The following is a 24,452-nucleotide window of genomic DNA, read 5'->3' on the forward strand; positions in this document are numbered from 1 at the left end:
AGCTTCAAATGGTGGCTGAGAACTTCGGCTCAGGAGTGGGACAGGCCTGGCCTTGAATCTTGGCTCTGCCCCTCACCAGCCTCAGTTGAGTCCTCTGTAAAATGGGGATTATCACAGTAATCATGTCTTAGAATCGAGAGCAATTACTAGCACGTGTTAAGTTTGTTTGGCCAGGTTTCTAGCACACAGTACGTCTTCAAAATGCTCTTATTTTTGCCAGTTAAGCAGAAATGGACCATTTACATGTTTTGCCTTTACAACTGATTCATTCAACAAACATCTAATGAGCACCTATTATGTTCCAGGAGCAGGGCTGGGTTAGGCAGGGCTACAAACATGTAAAGCATAGAAACTCCTGCTGTTAGATAAATAGAAATGTTCCTTTGAGTAAAATAACGACTCCCAAGAATATTTAATTAATGTATAAACCACTTTTCTTAGCAGAGGGTCTATTACAAATGATTTGAAAAACGTAAAAAATTTTAAACAAGGGAACTATCTTATTTCTAATTAATTTGGAATTCAATGCTTTTCAATAAAACTATTACCTAAATTAACTTAATTTCTTAAAATAAGCCGCGCTTCAGATCTGAGAACTTCAATCAGCTGATTTGCAGATAATCAGACCTATTGGCAAAAATTTGGTTGGTCTAAGTGCCTTTAAGACTCATGACATGTGGATACTCAGAAAAAAAATATCATTTGTCATAAGGACATCATTATCCAGTTCTGTTAAATTATAGTTGGAAGAATGAGAAGTGAGCTAGTCCAATCTCTCATCCTTGTAGCAGAGTTTCTGATAGATAATAGCTGGGCTTCTGCTCCAACTCTGCTAGGAGCAGAAAGCTCGCTACAAAAGGTAGGTACCTGTGGGGTTGAATAACTCTAAATAATCAAGGTGCGTTAATTAATGGAGATACATCAAAGTGAATTTGCATAGAGCACATGGAAATCGCCAACGGCCTTGTTGTTTTTCCTTTTATCTTGCCCTCTATCTCTGTAGTTTGGTCTTGCTTTGACTGCCTGTCCATCTTTCCCCTTTTATGCTGAGCCTGTCCTCTGCCCAGAGGGGAACAGCAATGGCCCCGGTCACTGTTGGGTGGCCAAGCATCCCAGGCCTTGGAGAGCCAGCCTTCAGTTCCTGGGCTCCTCGCCCTGTTCTCTGGGGTGGCTCAACCAGGTCCTGCTTTCTTGGAAAACAACAGTGAACTTTGTTCAGTCAAAGCCATATTTCCCAAATTCTGATATTTGCTTGCTGGCTCTCCTCCCTCCAGCTGTTCCCAACTGCTGACCACTTCTTATGCGCCCTGCTAGCTGCTTCCGATGTTCCAGCACTTCTTGGAAGCCAGCCACCAGGGCTGAGGCAGATGCAGCGCTCCGCTATTGCCTGTGGCCTTGGCTTGTGGTCGGAATCCACCGCTGGGTCATTGGGAAAGAGCTGGTGTGCGCCTCCCTTGGAAACCAGTGGGCTTAAGCCAGGATGAACAAAGCAGCTTCACAAAAACCTATGGTTGCTTTATTTTATTTTTTTTCCCCATTTCTGGTTGCTTGTAGAATTGTTAGTGTTTTTTTTTTTTTTTTTTAAAGGCAAGTCGAGAGCAAGTAAAAAGAGAAAAGTGATAAAAGGCAAAGGTTTATTTTTGGAGCGCTTGCAGTCCAAAACCGTCTCTCTCACTTCTTCTAACTCAGCTCTTTGTTCTCCTGGGGACTTTGAGTCTCTGATCTCTCTGGAGACTCTGAGTGCAGAGGCCCTTCTGGCATCCTGGATCTTGGTGTGAACCCTTTCAATGAGGTCCGCCCTTGATTTCCTGTCCCTCTTTTGTTCTGTTTTCTGGCATTCTTAGTCACCAAGCCTGCCACCGGCTGATGGGTGGCTACCGAACCATGCTGGAGAAAGCCACGCCCCTGGGGTGACTGGTCCCCAAACTCTGAGTGCTTCACCCAGAGGCCTTAAACCCCAAGGCTCTCATCTTGAAGAGAAAATGGGTTTTGTTTGACCTGAAAAATATTTACAATAGTTTGATTTCATTATCAACAATGAAGACACAGGGGATTATAAGAAAATCCAGATATTTTGCTATTCTTGAAAAGTTGGTGAACTGGCAGGCCTGGATCTTTGCTAACTCTGGCACTGAGAGGCAGTGGCTCCCCTGACATGTGGCACATACACTCTACTTTGTCACCATCTCTGCAACAACAGTGAGGATCTTTCTGGACACACATACTGAGTATGAGACGCTCATGATCAGTGGGCTTCTCTCTGCCTCCTCCCCGCCAACGTACCTCATTCATGGAGGACCTGCCTGATTCTTCCAGGCCTTGGAATCTTCCTGATCACTCCCTCCATCTTCCCTCCATCCTTTCTTTCTCTTTCTTTCAACACTTTAAAAATTAGAAAATAAAATGTGCCTTTGAAAGAGTGTTCAAATCCAAGATCAATAGATCAATGATTTATTATAGTCAACATCAGTGTCCTTACCAGGCAGGACAACAAATATAACCATGCCATACTCTGGAAGCTCTAAGCACTCCCTCTTTTTTGTTGTTTTTTAAGATTTTTTGGGATGTTGACCATTTTTTTTTAAGGTTTTCATTGAAGTTGTTACAATATTGCTTCTGTTTTATGTTTTGGTTTTATGGCCTTGAGGTATGTGGGATCTTAGCTGCCAGGAGGATCAAACCTTGCCTCCTACATTGGAAAGCAAAGTCTTAACCACTGGACCACCAGGTAAGTCTCTCCCCACTGCCTCTTCTTGCCTCCCCTCCTCCCTCCCCACTACAGGTAACATCTATTCTGACTTTAATGGTAAAACATCCTTGATTTTTTCTTTATTGTTTTACCATCAAAATACGATGCAGTCCAAAAAAAAAAAAAGTTTTGTTTTGCCTGTTTTTACAACTTCATATAAACATAAGTACAGAGTATGAAGTCTATTACACATGATGCCCTTCATTCATTATACTTGTGAAATTCAACTGTGTTGTTGTGTTCAGCTTTAGTCTGTACGTTTCATCACTGGATAGTATTCCATTTCATAAATGTGACATGATAGGCTTATCTGTGCAAATACAGTGCTGCTGGGATCCTTCTTGTGTTTATACACTGGTGCATGAGTGCATGCACTTCTGAGGGTATGACCTCCAGACCTGGGGTTTTCTTTGTGGAAAGGTTTTAAATTAGGGATGCAATTTCCATGAAATTAAGACACTGGCTTCTTGGATGAAAAGCAATGACAAACCTAGACCGTGTATTAAAAAGCAGAGACATCATTTTGCTGGCAAATGTCCATCTAGTCAAAGCTATGGTTTTTCCGGTAGTCATGTACAGATGTGAAAGTTGGACCATAAAGAAGGCTGAGATCCAAATAATCGATGCTTTCAAATTGTGGTGCTGGAGAAGACTCTTGAGAGTTCCTTGGACAGCAAGGAGATCAAACCAGTCAATCCTAAAGGAAATCAACCCTGAATATTCATTGGAAGGACTCATGCTGAAGCTCCAATTTTTTGGCCACGTAATGCAAAGAGCTGACTCATTGAAAAAGACCCTAATGCTGGGAAAGATTGCAGGCAGGAAGAGAAGGGGACGACAGAGGATGAAATGGTTGGATGGTATTACCGACTCAATGGACATGAGTTTGAACAAACTCCAGGAGATAGTGAAGGGGAAGCCTGGCGTGCTGCAGTCCATGGGGTCACAAAGAGTCAGACACGACTGAGTGACTGAACAACAGCAATCCGACTGAGTGGGCCCTGGATTCCATTCCTGATCCTCTAGCCACAGGATGTAGTGAAAAGCACAACTTGGCCTCTCAGCCTCTTTCCTGCTTGATCTGGAGCTGAAGAACAGTCCAGAGGAAGAGCAGGTTCAGATTCCAGCTGCAGGTTTCCTCTGCCCTCATTTCCCCCAGTTCCTGGCTTGCTAATTCTTAACTGTGGTGAAGACTATCAGATGCCTCTAGAAAGATGATTTTTATATTTGTGTAACTAGTATGTTTGTCCTCTTTGGGAAGATTGGGAGAAAATTGCCTGGTCTGCCATGGTCCTCCACCTTTAATTTCTCTTCATTGTTAGACTTTTTTTTTTTTTCCCACATCTTCTCAAAAGCAAGCCCTTACTTGTGTGATCTTTCTGTCTGTACATGTCTAGAATGATAAAGCATCTTCACTCTCTCCCTTCATATTAGGCCTTTCCCTACAAACATGGTCAACTGATCTCTACACAAACAAACAAAACTGTGAAAAACCTGAACTGTGGTTCTTTCCAATCACCAGCCTATGTAGTACTATTTGGGTGACAATTGTAGCTAGAACAGTTCATCAGCTCCTTTTTTCTCCTGTAATAACATTGACAATTTGCTCATGGTTAGTGTTCCCATTTTTTTCCCCTTTTGGTAGAATGGTCTTTTCTTCTTAAATTTATTATTATTTTTGTCCATGCTGTGCCGCATGTAAGATCTTAATTCCCCAACCAGGGATTAAACTGGTCCCCTATGCATTGGGAGTGTAGGGTCTTAGCCACTGGACCACCAGGGAAGTTCCTAATTTAATTTTTTCTTGGAGTATGGTGGATTTACAATGCTGTACCAATCTCTGCTGTAGAGTGAAGAGACTCAGTTATACACATATAGACACTTTTTTAAAATATTCTTTTCCATTATGGTTTATCACAGGATACTGAATACAGTTCCCTGGGCTATACACTAGGACCTTGGTGTTTATCTGTCCTATATGTAATAGTCTATGTGTGTTCCCATCTTGACTGATGGCTTGATTTACTGTCACAAGTCTGCTAAGATGCGTGAAATAGTCATGGGCCTTTAGAACCATCATACCCTCTGTCTGTTTTTGCTCTCACAGTGTAGTGAAATTTAAGTAATTATCTGGTGGCTTTTATGGTAGAACTGGCTTTGGCTGGAAAGGTCCCCAAATCCCATTACTTCTTTTTATTTTTGCTCAATTTATCCCAATAATTGCTTCAACTCATGACTTCTCTAGATCTTTTTTGAATCGCCTGTTGGGTTCAGGCAGTCATCTGTTCCTACTCTCCTACTCTTATTTCTCTCTTTGACCTTCTCTTTTCCTCCTTGGCCTTATGGGTGGGGAAGGCTGGCTGTAATTGTCCTGGAAAACCAGCCCTCAACTGGGAAGTGACCCTTTTCTGAGAGTGCCTCAGGTCCAATACACGTGTCTTCCAGGATGGACATGTCAAGCACTGGTCTGCCTCTTGGCCTATCAGATACAGTTGAATATATGTGGCTGAAGCTCCTTCCAGTTGGTTATTTATCTTCTGCTTTCAGTTGAGTGTGGCTGCGTGGTCAGAAATGGGCTCCCCTGTGTCCTAGTCCCCTTGGCTGGTGGTACCTTTTCTCCTTCCCCACTCTTCTCCAGTAGGTAAGTTCTTCAGGGAAAGAATAATCAGAGATGAAGTGAAGTATGGACACGCACAGTGGAATTCCCATCAAATAATGAGAAACATCTGAGAACAAAGTTTTCTGGTCATGAGCAGTGTAGTAGGCTGCCTATTAGTCCAGAAGATATAGTCTTTAATCTCTGTAAATGTAGCCTGTAAATGTTACTTCCTTTGGAAAAAAGGACTTTGCAGATGTGATTAAGTTAGGCATCTTCAGATGGAGAGGTTATTCTGGATTATAGCAATGACTTCTGAATGCTATCACAGTTGTTCTTATAAAACAAGTGCAGAAGGAAATTTCTCTCTCTCTCACTCGCACACACACACCATACACACTCTCAAAGGCGTTGTCAAACTGGAAGCAAAGATTGGAGTGATGTGCATGTATGTGTGCTCAGTCACTCCAACTCTTTGCCACCCCATGGACTGTAGCCCTCCAGACTTCTCTGTCCATGGGATTATCCCAGCAAGAATACTGAAGTGGATTGCCATTTCCTCCTCTAGGGCTGAGTGATAAGTCAAAGAATGGCCACGTCCATTGGAAGCTGGAAAAGGCAAAGAATGAATTCTATTCTAGAATCCACAGGGAGTATAATCCTACTGACATCTTGATTTTGGTCCGGTGATATTGCTATTGGCCCTCTGGACTCCAGAACTGTAAGAGAATAAATTTAATCGTTTGAAGCTACCCAAGTGTGTGGCAATGTGTTACAACAGCCACAGGAACCTAATGCCACCTGTAATTATGATGTCAGAGGTTAATCACTGTAAGATCATTTCTAAGCTGGGAGCCCCCAACCATCAAACCCACATCTGGAGTACTTCAAATGCCATGTCGTACTTAGTCAACAAACATGTTCTGAGCAATGTTTTGATCAGTGTTCAGCGGCAGAGCATGGATGTTATTCTAGTAGTTTAAGTCCAAAGAAATTTATTACAAGCCATTAAATGGCTAGGAGAAGAGGTGTGAGAACAAGTTCTAGGCTAAGCTTCCCAGGATGAGTCCATTTAAAGATGCTGCTCCTGCCACCACCAGGAAGCTGGCTGCTCACCTGCAAAGCTTGCCTATAGCTGCTACATCATCTGTGCTCCCAAAATGAATGCCCTGTGCCACACTTCTCTCCCCAGTGGACCCAGTTCCAAATTTTAGTCTTGCATGACTGCCTGTGCCTTAAGGAATTTAAACTACAACCAGAACTGTAGCTGCAAGGGAGTCTGGGAAATGTGGTTTGCAGCTTTCCAGGTTTTGCTTTATAGGAAGACATTCCTATGGTGATTAAATTTGCAATCCTGATGCCATGGATATTGAGTGAACCAATCTATGGGTTTTTTCTTTGTTAAAATTAATTTTATTGTGTCTAGAATATATTTTTTGGCCACCTGATGTGAAAAACTGATTCATTTGAAAAGACCCTGATGCTGGGAAAGATTGAGGGCAGGAGAAGAGGGCAACAGAGGATGAGATGGTTGGATGGCATCACCAACTCAATGGACATGAGTTTCAGCAAACTTTGGGAGACAGTGAAAGACAGGGAAACCTGATGTGCTGCAGTCCATGGGGTTGCAAAGAATTGGACATGACTTAGCAACTAAACAACAATATTAAAAATTTTTTTTATTTTACTGGAGCAGAGCTGATTAATAATGTTGTGACAGCTTCAGGTGTAGAGCAGAAAGACTCAACCATAAATATACACGCATCCATTTCCCCCCCAACCCCCCTCCCATCCAGGCTGCTACATAACATTGAGCAGAGTTCCATTTGCTGTACAGCAGGTCCTTGTTGGTTATCCATTTTAGAGATAGCAATGTGTACATGACCATCCTGAACTCCCTAACTGTCCCTTCAGGCAACCATAAGTTTGTTTTCTGAGTCTTTTTCTGTTTTGTAAGTAAGTTCATTTATATCATTTCTTTTTAGATTCCACATATATGGGATGTCATATTGGAATATTTTCTTTAAAGAAATTAATATAAACCCATGTTTGCCATTTTACGTCACCCCATCAATTTAAATTCCATGAACCTTTAATGCTTTTTTAAAAAAAAATTTTGAAGTATATAGTTGATTTACAATGTTGTGTTGGTGCAGATATACATCAAAGTAATTCATTTATATATATATATTCTTGTATTTTATATATATACACCTTCAATTATATATGTTCTTTTCCCTTTATATATTTCCATAAATGTGTTCTTTTCCAGATTTAGTTCAGTCGCTCAGTCATGTCCGACTCTTTGCAACCCCATGAACGGCAGCACGGCAGGCCTCCCTGTCAATCACCAACTCCCAGAGTCCACCCAAACCATGTCCATTGTGTCAGTGATGCCATCCAACCATCTCATCCTCTGTCATCCCCTTCTCTTCCTGTCATCAATCTTTCCCAGCATCAGGGGCTTTTCAAATGAGTCAGCTCTTCGCAACAGGTGGCCAAAGTATTGGAGCTTCAGCTTCAACATCAGTCTTTCCAATGAACACCCAGGACTGATCTCCTTTAGGATGGACTGGTTGGATCTCCTCATAGTCCAAGGGACTCTCAAGAGTCTTCTCCAACACCACAGTTCAAAAGCATCAATTGTTCAGCACTCAGCTTTCTTTATGGTCCAGCTCTCACATCCATACATGACCACTGGAAAAACCATAGCTTTGACTAGACAGACCTTTGTTGGCAAAGTAATGTCTCTGCTTTTTAATATGCTGTCTAGGTTGGTCATAACTTTCCTTCCAAGGAGCAAGTGCCTTTTAATTTCATGGCTGCAATCACCATCTGCAGTGATTTTGGATCCCAGAAAAATAAAGTTAGCCACTGTTCCCATTGTTTCCCCATCTATTTGCCATGAAGTGATGGGACTGGATGCTATGATCTTAGTTTTCTGAATGTTGAGCTTTAAGCCAACTTTTCACTCTCCTCTTTCACTTTCTGCCATAAGGGTGGTGTCATCTACATATCTGAGGTTATTGATATTTCTCCCGGCAATCTTGATTCCAGCTTGTGCTTCCTCCAGCCCAGCGTTTCTCATGATGTACTCTGCATATAAGTTAAATAAGCATGGTGACAATATACAGCCTTGACGTACTCCTTTTCCTATTTGGAACCAGTCTGTTGTTCCATGTCCAGTTCTAACTGTTGCTTCCTGACCTGTATACAGGTTTCCCAAGAGGCAGGTCAGGTGGTCTGGTATTCCCATCTCTTTAAGAATTTTCCACAGTTTATTGTGATCCATGTAGTCAAAGGCTTTGGCATAGTCAATAAAGCAGGAATAGATGTTTTTCTGGAACTTTCTTGCTTTTTTGATGATCCAGCGGATGTTAGCAATTTGATCTCTGGTTCCTCTGCCTTTTCTAAAACCAGCTGGAACATCTGGAAGTTCACAGTTCACATATTGCTGAAGCCTGGCTTGGAGAATTTTGAGCATTACTTTACTAGCGTGTGAGATAAGTGCAATTGTGCAGTAGTTTGATGATTCTTTGGCATTACCTTTCTTTGGGATTGGAATGAAAACTGACCTTTTCCAGCCCTGTGGCCACTGCTGAGTTTTCCAAATTTGCTGGCATATTGAATGCAGCAGTTTCACAATATCATCTTTCAGGATTTGGAATAGCTCCACTGGAATTCCATCACCTCCACTAGCTTTGTTCATAGTGATGCTTCCTAAGGCCCACCTGACTTCACATTTCAGGATGTTCAGCTCTAGGTGATGGGAGTGATCATACCTTCATGATTATCTTGATCATGAAGATCTTTTTTGTACAGTTCTTTTGTGTATTCTTGCCACCTCTTCTTAATATTTTCTGCTTCTGTTAGGTCCATACCATTTCTGTCCTTTATCGAGCCCATCTTTGCATGAAATGTTCCCTTGGTATCTCTAATTTTCTTGAAGAGATCTCTAGTTTTTCCCATTCTATTGTTTTCCTCTATTTCTTCGCACTGATCACTGAGGAAGGCTTTCTTATCTCTTCTTGCTATTCTTTGGAACTCTGCATTCAAATTCTTTCCCCTTAAATATATATTCATATATATAAATATAAATATATTCTTTTTTGTATTCTTTTCCCTAATAGTTTATTACAAAATATTGAGTATAGTTCCCTGTGTTATACAGCAAGTAGTTGTTGGTTATCTATCTTATATATAGTAGTGTGTTTGTTAATCCCAAACTCCCGATTTATCCCTCCCTGCCCTTTCTCTGAATCCATGGTTTCTAATTCAAGCAACTGCTATGTGCTAAGCACTGCTTAAGCAAATAGGACAGAGTTGTTGCACTCAGGAAGTTAATTTTCTCATGATTATACATAGCAAGTTCATTAAGAGACCCAATAATTTCACATACAGGTATGTGCTATATAGAAGATTAAGTGGAGTTATGAGGTAATGGCTGGGGTGGAGTGTTGGGGGCTTTAATTAGAATGGTCAGAAAGGGTCTATTGGTGTGGCATTTTTGTTAAGTTTTGGATGATAAAGGGGCAGCCATGCAAAAGCCTGGGAATAGTGTTTCAAGAGGAGGGAACAGGATGTGCAAAGGCTTGGAGAGAGGAATCCCTTGGCAGCTTCAAGGGAGAAAAAAAAGGCACTTGTGGCTGGACTGGGGTGGATGGAAGAAGAAAAGAGGGAAAATGGGTTATAAACTGGGCAAGCATGAGGTGTTGAAGACCTTACAGGAGTTTGGATTTTATTTTGGTTGTAACAGGAAGTCACTGGAAAGCTTTAAGCAGGAAAGTTGTAGTAAGTTGAAGAGTACGCTCAAAAACTCATGTCTGCTGGGACTTCCCTGGCAGTCCAGTAATTAAGACTTTGTGCTTCCAATGCAGGGGTGAAAATTTGATCCTTGGTCAGGGAACTAAGATCCCATATGCCATGCTGGGCAGCCAAAAAAAAAAAAAGTTCATGTCTGCTAGGAACCTCAGAATGTGACCTTCTTTGAGAATTGAGTCTTTGCAGATATAACGAAGGGAAGGATTAAGATGAACTCATCTTGGGTTAGGGTAGGCCCTAAATCCAATGAGAGTATCTGTATAGGAGACAGAAACAGGGTGACTCAGAGCAAAGACAATGGGAAGATGGAGGCAGAGACTGGAGTGATGTATCTACCAGCCAAGAACTCAAAGGACTGCTGGTAACCACTGGAAGCTAGGGGAGAGACATGGCACACGGAGGACACGGGACAGCTTCTCCCTCAGAGTCTTTAGAAGGAACCAACCGTGCCAGTATCTTAATTCTGGACTTCTGGTCTTCTCAGCTATAAGAGAATACATTTCTGTCATTCCGAGCCACCTGGTTTATGGTAATTTTTTCACGGCAGCTATAGGAAACTAATAGAGGAGTAGTGTGCTCTAATTACTGCTGTGAAAGATCACTCTGGCAACTGACTGTCTGGGTGTTTCAGTGGTCCAGGTCAAAGATGATGTAGCTTGGTCTAGGGTAGTGTCTGGGTAGATGGTGAGAAGCTTTCAGTTTCAGGATATTTTAGAGAACTCCTATGGGCTTTGCTCTTTGATTGGCTGTTGGGGGATGGCTGGGAGAGAAAAAAGAAGAGTTAATGTGATGCTTAGGTTCATGCAGAGACATTACTTTGCCAACAAGGTCCGTCTAGTCAAGGCTATGGTTTTTCCTGTGGTCATGTATGGATGTGAGAGTTGGACTGTGAAGAAAGCTGAGCATCAAAGAATTGATGCTTTTGAACTGTGGTGTTGGAGAAGACTCTTGAGAGTCCCTTGGACTGCAAGGAGATCCAACCAGTCCATTCTGAAGGAGATGAGCCCTGGGATTTGTTTGGAAGGAATGATGCTAAAGCTGAAACTCCAGTACTTTGGCCACCTCATGCGAAGAGTTGACTCATTGGAAAAGACTTTGATGCTGAGAGGGATTGGGGGCAGGAGGAGAAGGGGACGACAGAGGATGAGATGGCTGGATGGCATCACTGACTCGATGGACGTGAGTTTGAGTGAACTCCGGGAGATGGTGATGGACAGGGAGGCCTGGCGTGCTGTGATTCATGGGGTCGCAAAGAGTCAGACACGACTGAGCGACTAAACTGAACTGAACTTAGGTTTATGGCCCATACAACCAGCATGGTTTGTTTTTATTTTAAAAATCCATTTATTTTATTTTATTTATTTTTTTGACTGAACTAGACCTTCATTGCCATGCATGGGCTTTCTCTAGTTGCAGCGAGCGGGAGCTCCTCTCTCGTGCAGCACAGGCTCTAGAGCGTGGGCTCCGTAGTTGTGGCACACTGGCTTAGTTGCCCTGAGGCACATGTGGGATCTTAGTTCTTTGACCACGGATCGAACCTGTGTACCCTGAATAGGCAGGTGGATTCTTAACCACTGGATTACCAGGCAAGTCCAGAATAGTTTATTGAGATGAGAAAGTTTGGGGATCTGAGTTATGATCGAGACTTGGTCATGGTAAGCTTGGATGACTATTTGAAACCTAAGCGTTGATGCTGAACTAGGCGATTTACCAGACTAGGGTGTTAGGGAGAAATGGGCACAGGGATAAAATAAAAAAAATCATCAAAGTAGAGATGATATTTAAAGTGTTGAGACTAGGTAGAAGAGAGAAGAGCAGGTGGGGATATCCAAAGACTATATAGAGATTGGGCAGAGACAAAGGAACCTGAGAAGTGTGAGGAGTGTGTAGGAGAAACATTAGATGTAGGTGGGATTGTAGAAGTCATCTGAAAAAGTGCTTCTAGGAGGGAGTTATTGACCATGAATGCTGTAGAGGGTTTTGGAAAGAAGAAGACAGCACTGAGCAAGCCCATGGTGTGATGGGGGTCTCTGGTGCCCTACTTTAGGAAGGAGGTGGAGATGAGAGCTTGACCCGGGCAGTTGGAAGAGAGAAGCAGGGGTGCAGGAGGTCAAGGAGGTGGTAATGGTGAGTCTATACAACTCTTCAGAGAAATTAGCCTTCTGAAAGGAAGGATGGAAGTGGTTGGGTACTGGTGGGGGAGGTGGAATCAGGGAGACTGGGGGTCATGGCAGGAGAAGTGTGCGTGAGGAGATGGGGAAGAGTCAGAGGATGCGTGATGGTGTTGGCCATTGATGGTTAGGGACACTCTCTCTGTTGGGTTTCAGAAGGTAAGGCAGAGTGTGTGTACAGGGCCAACAGGGCTGTGCCAGCTGATGCAGAGAGCTGATGGTTGGTAGAACGGGTGGTGGAAATTGAGCTCAGAACCCAGTGATGACTGCTGGAGTCTCTGCCATCAGGACTCTTGTGGAAAGTCACCCCTGTCTCAAGGGTGGTTTGTTTAATTCACATCAGCAATGTCCAGATGGCAGGAACCCAGGTCTCTGTGTCAAATAATTAAACAAAAAGTATCCCTTTTCCCTTGAGGACCTAGAACCACTGCTTTCCTTTCTTCCCATCACCCCTTGTCCCCCACCCCAGGGAATTCTGCAGGGGCAGAGTTTCTCTGTCCCAAGAGTCTGATTATACTCCCTGTCTCGAGAATAATCTTGCTCCTCCTTTTCAAAATAAAGCTAATGAATCTATTTTTCTTTTTATTCTCTTTGTCTGAGACCGTGCAACCTTCACTCTGTCCACCCCCCCTCTTTTTTTTTTTAACTAGAATTCTCTCTGACATCCATTCTCTTTTTTCTTGTCCTAGCTTTCTTTTGGGGCTCCTCTCATGGAATCAGAACTTAAATTTTTCCCTAAAAAAAGGGAAAATCCTTCATACATTAAACCTTAGCTAACTAGTAATATAGTTTGACTGGTTGTCCTTTTATCTGCTAGGGCAGTTTTTTCAGTATTCTGTAGACCACTAGTCCTGGGAAATATTCTGCCCCTCCAAGAATTTCTTGGTTAAACCAACTTTGGACATCTTGCATATTAAAGGTTCAGAGAAATCCTGCAGTTAAAAATTTACATAATTCTGCTTCATCCAACATTTCTCAAACATATTTGGCATGTGTTCTGCGGAACACATATTGAGAAACTTCTACCTATGCAGCCATCGTGTACAGCAAAAGACAGTTGTCCCTGCCTAACATCTGGATCCAATGGAACCTTTAAAAAATATTTTTCAGTCATTGTACAAATAATCTGTAGAAGTAAGAGCAGAAAACAACTCTATTAGATATTTGGACACTAGAATTGAACACAAAAAGTCCACATCTTTCTTCCATATTTTCCTGATTTTTGAATGTAATACCCTTTGAATGCAGCTCATTGCCCCTCAGCTGCTGCACATCATTGTGGAACATGGTCCTGTAAATACTGACTCAGACTTCAAAGGCATCTCTAGGAAGTTCTAGCTTCTCATTGTTTCTGCATCTTCTTGCACTTGCATCATCAAAATATGAGAAAAAAAAATTGGGACCTTTGATAGCACATGATTTTGAAGAGGAGATGATGGCCATCTTCTTTGCCTCATAACTGCACAGACTTTTCATTTTTAGATTTATAAACAGATTAAGATGATCAGTCTAACAAGTCTCTCTATTTCCTTCCCATCACCTCTGTATATACATCTGCTCTAAACATTTGCCCATTCAAGTAAATTCCCAGTGCCTCGACATCATAAAAGATGAAAGAGCACTTCCAAACATCCTTTTAGCAATGCGATGGTCCAGGTTCCTGTGACAAAACAGTGCATGATGAAGTCTTTCTGGTTTGAATAGCTGATTGAATGAGAACGCCATATTTCCTTCTTGTCCATAAGAATATGTAATTCACCCATCAAATTTTGAGTTTGAGAAAATCCATCAAGGATATTATTATCTGAAGACTTATTGTCTGAGGTTTCATGCATATGATCAGTTTCATCATTGTCGTTAGAGCACGCAGAACTGCTGCCCTGTCTTCATCTTTTGATTCATCTAAGAATTGTGAAACGCTGGCCTTTAGTTTTTTCTCTATGCCATTATAAATACAAAGTAAAAAAATTGCTCAGTTTTCAAGTGTGTTCAATGCAAGCTCCAGAGATGATGTGTCTATTCTTCTTTTATAATTCTTAAGATGATGCCATGCTTTTGGCAATGCAATAGGAAAAGCAAGAATGATGCAAGTGTGATGATTTATCTTACAATTGCATTATCCTCTTAATCTAGGTCATTCCATCATTTTTCTTCTACTCCTTTTTTCCCCACATTGTTCAGAATAATTATGACTAATGAAGGAGCAGACGTGTTTCAAGATAAGCAACTTAAGATCTGCAAAAGTAACTTAGATGTATAAAAGGGTCTTAGGGATGGTATGATCATCCTTTTCTCTACTTGTGATGAGTGGTGACTGCTCTCTACTTATAGTGCTTGGGCTTCTCATTGCAGTGACTTCTCTTGTTGCAGAGCATGGGCTGTAGTGTGTGTGGGCTTCCACAGTTGCAGAATGTGGGCTCAACAGTTGTGGCACACAGGTTTAGTTGCTCCGAGGCACATGGAATCTTCCAGGACCAAGGATCGAATCCATGTCCCCTGCATTGGCAGGCAGATTCTTAATTGCTGGATCACTAGGGAAGTCCAAGAATTAATCTTAATCTTTTAAGAAAAATAGTAATTACTTCTTTTCTCCCTTTGGAGAACCCCTAATAAAGAATAGTAACATCAATCCTTACCAAAAAAATAGAACTGCTCAAAAAACGAAATACCTCCAAAATTAAAATTGAATCTAACACAGAGGAGCCAGGTTGGGCACCAGCCTGTCCAGGATGGCTTGCGGAGGGGGAAGCTGAAGCCCTACCCCCAGCCCCCAGGAAGAACCGGCTGGTCAGGCTATGAGGTCACATGTGCCTCAGCCTGGCTGGTAAGACCCTGGCTGGGAGTCACCAACTGAGGCTCTGAGGGGCTGTGGGGAGCCCACACCCAGCACCAGAATACGGAGCCTCTCAAAGATTTGGAACACTTTGGGTCTCAAGCTTTTATTTTCCACACCCCATCAGGGAAAGAAAGAGTGAGAGGAAGCCAACAGTTAGGAGACTTTGTGTTGTTGTGTGTGGCTGTTGGGGCAGCGGTCCCTAGAAAGGACTGGTTTGTCCCATTAAGATTTCTCTCTCCTGTCCCCGTTGGACACAGGAAGTCAGGGAGTGAAGAAATAATATCACACCCTCCTCACTCTTCAAAGCTCAGTCCTAGTTCTAGCCTTGAAGTCACCCAGACTCTCCAACTCCTAGCAACACAGCTGCCCGCCCCACTAAGCCCCTGGCAAGCGCACAGCCCCTCTTCCTCTGCCTTCCATATCAAACAGTGACTGACTGACCATAGCCAGTGACCAAGGCGACCCTCCACCAGGAACAGTCGGCACTCTCTGTGTGTCCTTAGGCCCTGGCACAGTCTCTGGGCCCGGTTAGGGCCTGCGCGTGGATATGGAGGGCACAGACGTGGCTGTGCTCTTGCACACAGGGTGTGGGGCTGTGTGGTCTGTGCACATATGGGTCACTGTCTTGCCCCAAGGAGCTGACTTATCACTTGAGGAGATATAGCCCCATGAAAGAAAAATCGTAGTACAGTAAATGACATTTGGAGAGATGAACCCTTCTCTTCTTATTCCTCCCAAACCCATCTGGGGGTTTCTGAAAGATCCCATTGCCTCCTGGCTGGCATCTTCACTGGGTGGGTGAGGGGAGAGGGCAGAAGGGACACCTCGGAGGGAATATTCCCAGCTTTACTTCCCAAGTGTCTAAGCTGTATTCTTGTGGATTCTCTTCTGCCTACTGTTAACCCACAGTTTCCTTTTGGATAGATAAATAACGATTCTCTGTCACCACCCAACATTCCCTGCCCCACTCTCCAACACCCGTGCTCCCTGAACGTCTTCCAGTTCTTTTTTTAAAAATTTATATATGTATTGTAATTGGAGGCTAATGACTTTACAATATTGTAGTGGTTTTTGCCATACATTGACATGAATAAACCATGGGTGTACATGTGTCTCCCCATCCTGAACCCCCCTCCCACCTCCCTCCCCACCCCATCCCTCAGGTTGTCCCAGTTGCACCGGCTTTGAGTGCCCTGTTTCATGCATTGAACTTGGACTGGTGATCTATTTCACATATGGTAATATATATTCCCTGCTCCAAAAATCCATTTAATATATGTGAAGGCCACCCTATGGGATTCTAAGAGAAACGTCCTAGTTCTTAATACAGCTTGACTTTTGAAAATCAAAAGCACTTTGGTTTTCAGAGTCTTGTTTCAGCCAAAGGGGGACAACTAAGAACCTTGAGAACTGGAGAACTAAGAACTTGAACTTGAAACGGACAGTGTCAGGAAAGCCATCCTGCCCCTGAGTTGGGGAGGGGCCAGCAGGCCACCACCCAGGGGTGGGGAAGGTCAGCTCGGGTGGTCCTAGGGCCCACCACTCATCATAGACTTGACAGATGTGCTGTGTCTACTGTGACCGTGATCTAAAGGTAGCATTTTAAGGAAGGAACAATTTTTGTGAATTTGAAAATGAGCTGGTGGAGGGAAGAACCGGAAACAGTAATGTCTTAATGCCTTACAATACTACCCCAGTGTCCTCATCGAAGTGTGAGACACACCGGCAGTGAGAACCATGGGGGTTCAGGGAGAGGAGAGAGCGTGGTTGGAGACTGGGAGGGTTACACAGGGCGATGTACTGGAACTGGGGTTTGAAGAGGAACCAAGGGACGTCCCTGCTGGTCCAGTGGCTAAGACTCTGCGCTCCCGATGCAGGGGGCCCCAGTTCAATCCTTGGTCAGGGAACTAGATCCTACATGAGACAACTAAAAGATTCTGATGCTGCCGCTGAGACCTGGCACAGCCAAATAAAGAACTATTTAAACAAACAAATCTAAAAAAAAGAGGAGCCGAGTAGGCAGATGAGAGGGAGAGGAACGTCTAGGTGAGGTTATGATGTAGACAAGAGGGTGAGGGGAGAGATGCTCCCAGAGCAAATGAGGATGCTGAGGCTTTGGTGTTGGGAGGATGCAGGAGAAGCTTGGGAAGGTGGTTTGGGGTGGGGAGGGTGGGGCTGGGGAGGCCCTGAAGGCCAGGCTAGAGACAGGGTCACTGGAGTGGGTGGTGCAGGAGGGCAGCCTTCAGACAGGAGGCTCTTCTGGGATGAACCTCGGTCAACACAAGGCCTCGCATAGTGGAGCAGGAAGATCCGACCTCAGGGACTCTCTGAGGTAGGGTGGGAAGGAGTCCAGGGCTGTGAGAGAGGCTAAGCTGACTGTGACAGGAATGAGGAGGCCAGAGGGGAGCCGTCAGCGGGGCTGATCCCCAGTGGGCAGCCGGTATCAGGCCTTTGGAGGACAGCTGAGTGGTCAGGACATGTCCAAGGGGCACCTGCACAGAGGTGGCCCTGCCCTGGGGCGAGGTTGGGGGAGGAGGGGACCTCAGCAGGAGACCAGAGCCGTCTGGGAAAGCCCACGGTGGGCGGTCACCTCACACGCACACAGAGCATTTTTCAGATTTGAAGTGGTCGGTATGCACGACTCAGAGCTTGTGGAAGGGGCTGCTGATTTCTCATTGTTCTGTGATGTTGGTTTCAGTTTTGCAATGAGTGTTCACACACACAAAAAAAGAAAACCTTGCACAGTGAACATCCCAGGGGCCTAATCTCTCTTTCAGGGTTGCCGATTGACCTTGAACTCAGTGTCTCCGCCTCCCCCGCCCTGACACCCGCACCTGGGCCTCTCCGACCTCTAGGAGGGCCTCACACCCTGGCTGGAGATTTTCCACACAGCTTTGGTGATTTACATTTTTGGTATCATAGATTTTTGAACGAGCGATCTGGAGACGGTGATTTTTGGGGGTGAGCCCCCCGGCAATGGCTGTCTTTCTGGGGTGATGAGTCAAGATGACTGGGCGGGTGGTGGATGAGATGATGTCCTTTTCTTGGCATGAGATGTCTTCCAAGTAAATGAATAGGCTACTTTGAAAAACACTGCAGTGGGAGGAATGGGTGCGCATGCGTCTGTTCCAGGCACTGGGGTTCCTGGGCATCCTCACCACCACCATCTTCATGCACTCATGTTTCCCCTCAGCGGCCCCTTCTCCCGGATCTGGCCCCCTACCCCGGGATCTGATTGTGAGAACAATGAAAAACGTCAGCCACAGACTGAACCAGGCTTCCTTCCCTGAGCGCTTCCGACAGCCAGCAAAAATCAATAAATTAGGATAAAGAAAATGACATTTGGCTTTGTCTGGGCTCTCCCACCAGTGTGTTACTACCGCCTTGGTGTTGAATGGAAATTCTGTTTCCTCCCCCCTCTAAATTTACAGACTGTGTTTCCTGCTTTCCTGTTAGGGCCTACTCTCACTTAGACACTTCTGACACTTACGGATCGACTTTTTTTTTTTTAAACCACAGATTTGAAAAGTTAAACACATATAGATACACATACTCACGGGGCAAAAAAATACAAAACAACAAACCCTGTTTAAGAGCTGACTAAGCACTAAGGCTGGCCCTGCAAGAGCAAGGGGCCATGACAAAAATTCTCAGCTTAGCTGACTTACACAGCTTGAATTTTTAATAGTTCACAACTCAAGGAAAGCGATTAGCACTTTGTTGTCTACAGGATGGATACTTCACATGGTTCTTCCATTAAGACACACCACCACCATTTGAGAGAAAAGCAAATACTCGTTTGCAGGAAAGATGGGTCAGGTGACCAAGTGGGTTGGTACCCAAATCGGACAGCACAGGGCCAGGCGTCCAGGCATGGCTTTGGATGGCTGGAGTGGGTCATCTTGAGCCTTTATCCTCCCCTTTCTGTCTACCCTGATGGTCACTAAATGCTCAGAGCAGGAGAACAAAACATCTTTGCAGTCATCTTGGGTGTACATCCCAAGACTACTGTTAGCACCATCCTGGCAGAAGTGTGAAGTTTTCTCCTGGTGGGATACTTGATTTGAGATGAAGCAGTGCTGTCTAAGGGCTTCCCCGGGTGGCTCAGCAGCAAAAGAATGTGCCTGCAATGCAGAAGCTGTGGGAGACACCGGTTCGATTCCCAGGTTGGGAAGATCCCCTGGAGAAAGGCATGGCAACCCACTCCAGTATCCTTGCCTGGAGAATCCCATGGACAGAGGAGCCTGGTGGGCTACAGTCCGTGGGGTCTCAGAGAGTTGGACACGACTGAAGCAACTCAGCATGCACACATACAAGTGCGGTCGCAAGTTGGTAATGAGGTGGGGTCCCCATACAACCAGCCTGACTTCTCGATGAGAACCTTGGTTTCTGCTTCTGGGCCTCAGAATTTGCTCAACTAGCCCAAACACCATTAGAGCTCTGGTTGAGATCATGCTGTAAGGTGCTGATCCCAAGAATGAGCTGCCAGGTTTATAAAGAGATCACTGGTACCCACTGGATTTTGTGCTGCGTTTGCTCAGAGGAAATTGTGCAAACTTGTTAGATAATGAGCAGTGATTCTTACCCACGGGTGAGACCGACTCCACAGAACTTCTGTACCTTGAGAACACATATGCTCAGCGTGCAGCAGTGGGCTGGGGACTCTGTTGTCCCCGGCAGACAAGGCCGGGGTCTGCCTTCTAGGGGCCTACTGCCCTGGGCAGGACTGGACATTTCTGCAAAGGGCAAATATTTCCTGCTGTGAGGACCGTGTGTCTCTGAGGCAACTACTTGGTCACTTTTGGGTGAAGGTAGCTTGGTTGTGGTTGTGTCTCAATAAAACTTTATGTACCAAACAGGTGCTGGCTGGGTTTAGCCCATTTGTTAACTGCCTAGATTTTTCCTCTGAGTTTCTAAAGTGCAGGAACAAGCTCTATTTTAATGTTATTGAACTATAGTTGATTTACAATGTTGTGTAAATTTCTGCTGTACAGCAAAGTGATTCAGTTATATATACTTTTTCATGATGGTTTGTCATAGGATAATGAATATAGTTTCCTGTGCTATCCAGTAGGACCTTGCTGTTTATCCATTCTCTATATAATAATTTGCATCTACTAATCCCAAACTCCCAATCCTCCCCTCCCCATCCCCCTCCCCCTTGGCAACCACAAGTCCAAGGAACACGTTCTTATTCATGTTTGTCTAGCTAGAGCCTGGTGCAGGGCCTGATTTTCAGACTGAGAGTTAATACTTTCAGAAACGAATGCACACACGCACATGTATAAGACCGACGGCAGCAGCACTATTTTCATTAGCCCTAAACTGGGAACAACCCAATGTCCATCATGAGCAGAACAGATGAGACCCTCAGGGGCATATGCTGGGTAATACACCATGAAGATCTTCCAAGGAAAATGCCGTGGATCTCTAGGTACGTTTATAATTCCCACCTTGAGCTGCCTTGGAGTCATGATACTAGACTATTTAAAATAAAAGACTCAGCATATCACATACACACAGGCACACACACAGGCAGTTATCTTACAGTTAACCTTTCAGGTGTATGGATAGCTTATATTCCAGTTCTGTTGTCCTTCCAACTCCCTCCTTTCCTTATTCCTCTCTCTTTCTCCCCTTTTCCTCTTCTCCCTTCTCTCACCTCTTTTTGTAAATATTTATTATTCATCTTCTATGTACCAGGCACTATGCTTGGCTTTAGGTAACATAGAGCAACCAAGACATAACATCTGCCTGCAGGGAAATTATAGGCCAGTAGCTTAACCCGAGGAAATCAACACTGAATATTCGTTTGAAGGACTGATGCTGAAGTCCCAATACTTTGACCCCCTGATTTGAAGAGCTGACTCATTGGAAAAGACCCTGATGCTGGGAAAGATTAAAGGTAGCAGAAGGGGACAACAGAGGATGAGATGGTTGGATGGCATCACCAACTCAATGGACACAAGTTTGAGCAAACTCCAGGAGATGGTGAAGCACAGGGAAGCCTGGCGTGCTGCAGTCCATGGGATCGCAAAGAGTCAGACACAACTTAGCAACTGAATAGCAACAACAAAAGCTGAACCCAAAGAAAGGAAAAATAAAGGCAGAATTTAATAAACGAAGACATAAATATAAAATAGGGATTATCAATAAAACCCAAAGTTGGATTCTTTGGAAAAGTAATAAAACTTATTTTAAAAGTCAATAATTTTAGCAAGATTGAGCAAGAGGAAAAAAGAAGGTAAAAATAGTCAATGTCAGGCATGATAAGGAGACATCACAACAGAACCCACCTTCATTAAAGACCATAAGAAGTTGTTATGAACAATCTTACGCCCATACATTTGAAAATTTAGATAAATGGGTATATTCCTAAAACATATAATTTACCAAAACTGACAAAGAGTATGAATCTTAACTATTCCAATGTCTATTAAATAAATTAAACCCTTAATTAAAAAAAAAAAAAGCTTTCCACAAAGAAAACCCCAGGCTCAGAGGTAATACTTTTCGAAACGAATGGGTGCAAGTACATGTATAACAATGATGGCAGCAACACTGTTTGCACTAGCCCTAAAGTGGGAACAGTGCAAATGTCCATCAGCAGCAGGACAGATGGGGAAAAATCAGAGCCACAAAATATTGGGAAGCTTGCCCTGAAGCAGCGTATGCAGATGGTTGCTCTGTGGTGCTGGAAAAGATTTTCAAGGGAGAAGTGCTCTTGTCTGGAGGCTTGAGAGAAAGAGCAGATTCCTGCTGGTGGATTTGTTAGGAGGGTGGGGAGGGAGCAACACACCCTATGTGTTTGGGAAGGACAGGCACTTAGGGAGCTGGAGATTAGGAGCAAGGGGGAAGGGCTGAAGGTGATTCTCGGTGGGCCAAGGAGAGCCACTGAGGGGTTTAAGCTCAGAGATAATAGAACCAGAGCTTCCTGTTTTAGAGGGATACTCTGGAGGCTTTACTCTGAAGGCTGAATGGAAACAAAGACCATAGGGAGTATTGGAGAGATGCACAAGGTCAGCTAAGAGGGGATGAAGCAGGGGATGGTGCCATTGCAGCACAGGGTAGAGAGGAGGGAGTGGAAACAAAAGCACTGCTGGATTGAATCTGTATGACTTGGGCAGGGAGCACATTCAGGGGCGAGGGGGAGAGAGAGGAGTCCAGGACAGCCCTCAGGTTGGGTTTGGGTGGACAGGTGGCTAAAAATCCCATCCTCTGGGGAAAAGGTCAGGGAATAGGAGGAGTTAGGTTTGAGGCATATTGACCTGGAGAATTCAGTAGGAAGTTGGGCATTTGGATGCAGGGCTCAGAGGCAAAACTGCGCTGGACATCAGTTCAGTCACTCAGTTGTGTCTGACTCTTTGTGACCCCATGGACTGCAGCACGCCAGGTTTCCCTGTCCATCACCAGCATGGCGGCTGTCAAAAGGTGATCGGAGGCTCCCCTTGTAGTCCTGTGGTTAACAATTCGCCTGCTAGTGCAGGATATGGGTTCGATCTCCGGTCCAGGAAGATTCCACATGTTGTGGGGCAACTCAGCCCACATGCCACAGCTCCTGAGTCCGTGCTCTAGAGCCTGTGCTCTGCAACAAGAGAAGCTTGTGCATCCAAGGAAGAGTAGCCCCTGCTTGCTGCAACTAGAGAAAGACTGTGTGTAGCAATGAAGACCCAGCACAACCAAAAATAAAATAAATAATTTTTTTAAAAAGCTGATGGGAGTGGAGGGAGAAGTCTTTGGCCAGCACCCGTGTATCTGAGTCATGGGCTGTGGTGGGAAGGTTTCTACTGCAAAGAAAGCACAGAGCCTTCCTTTGAGGTTGTCTGCATATGCTGGGGCAGAAGTTGTCATACTGGCTGAGGGAAGGCTCCAGTGGGATGGGGACCCCCCAAGATGGGGGACCCAAGGAAAACAAGCCCTTAGATGCCCTTAGATGCTGCCTCCTTCCAGCAGCAACTCCTGGTCTCCATTAACATTTGGCTCCCTCCAGGAGGCTTTTTGCTTCCTTAAACAATAAGGAATTAGGGCTATTGGTTCTTGATGTTGAAACAAAGCATGTTTTTTTTAATATTATCAGCCCCATAAGGAATGAGAAGCTTCAGAATGGCTCGTCTTGTCTGGGAATGGCACCGTTCATGGGGGCTCCTTTCCTTCAACTAAGGAGTAACTTGACATTTTTGAGAGTTGTCTCAGCCTCAAAGCTACAGATTCGGTTTGAAAACCATTCTGCACATACGCAGTCCTGCATGATTTTCGTTTTACAGCATAGAGGCAGGAATGTGTATCTATTGTTTTGATGAGCTTTATGATCAAAGTCTATGGAGTTGGTCGTAGATATTTTGAAGGCAAAGAGGCAAGTTCTCATCTGGGGGACAGAAAACTAAGCTGAATGGACAATTTGAGAATGGAAGGAACATACCCAAGGAGACTGGATAAGACAACTTTGGAAAAATATAACGCAGAGTCAACCTTTGCTTAAATAAATCTTACCAAGGGACCCAAGAGGGCTTCCCAGGTGGTGCTAGTGGTAAAGAACCTGCCTGCCAATGCAGGAGAGGTAAGAGACATAGGTTCGATCCCTGGGTCGGGAAGATCCCCTGAAGGAGGAAATGGCAACTCACTCCAGTGTTCTTGCCTAGAGAATCCCACGGACAGAGAAGCCTGGCAGGCTATAGTCCATGGGGCCGCACAGAGTCAGGCACAACTGAAGCAACTTAGCATGCATCAGGGACCCAATAACTAACATGGGTCAGTGCTGAGCTGCTTGGGGCCTTGGAGCCCACCCTTTTCCACCACCCCCTGCTCCCCAGGCTTCACTCTTGAAGCACGGCTACCATGGTCTGTGTCTGTCCTGCTAAATTTACTCAGCACCCCCTGGGCAGTGTCTCTTGGGTAGCCACGCACATCTCTCCATCAGAAAGACCTGACTCACGGCCTGTTCATCTGCATGCCTGTCTGGTCCTTCTGTCACAGGGAGGCCACTGGCTCTTTTGTTTTCAAAAAATATTCCAGCCCATGGAGTTTTTCAGTTGGGGCTTGGTCTCCCAAGGCTTCTGGCTTGAGTGGAACTGACATCTTGTGTCTGAAGGGGGACAATCAGCTCTGGGCTTTGAGAGGAAAGAAACCCACAGGCATGTGTGTGGTAGGCGTGTGTATGGGTGCTGGGTCCTCTTGGGGCTTGAGGCTGTATATGCACACACTTCCTTGGGTGTGAGGAAAAGAGGACCGGTGGGGAGTGGGGCCCCCAGGGGCCCAGACCTGGAGGAACTGCTGAGCAGT

The 24,452-nt window shown here is 44.6% G+C and overlaps 1 long non-coding RNA gene across 1 annotated transcript in view; it reads left to right on the top strand.

Annotated features, from left to right (window-relative positions):
• The first annotated feature begins 2,631 nt into the window (after positions 1 to 2,631).
• LOC147343162 (uncharacterized) overlaps positions 2,632 to 24,452 on the top strand; it is a 41,587-nt gene continuing 19,766 nt past the window's right edge. The window contains exon 1 of the long non-coding RNA XR_015157158.1: positions 2,632 to 2,728. This is a non-coding gene — a long non-coding RNA (uncharacterized LOC147343162). The remainder of the gene's footprint in view (positions 2,729 to 24,452) is intronic.

Source organism: Bos grunniens, chromosome 28 (genome assembly GCF_055505025.1).
Source record: "Bos grunniens cultivar Pamir isolate PY7600 chromosome 28, Bosgru_T2T1.0, whole genome shotgun sequence".
NCBI classification, from domain to species: domain Eukaryota; kingdom Metazoa; phylum Chordata; class Mammalia; order Artiodactyla; family Bovidae; genus Bos; species Bos grunniens.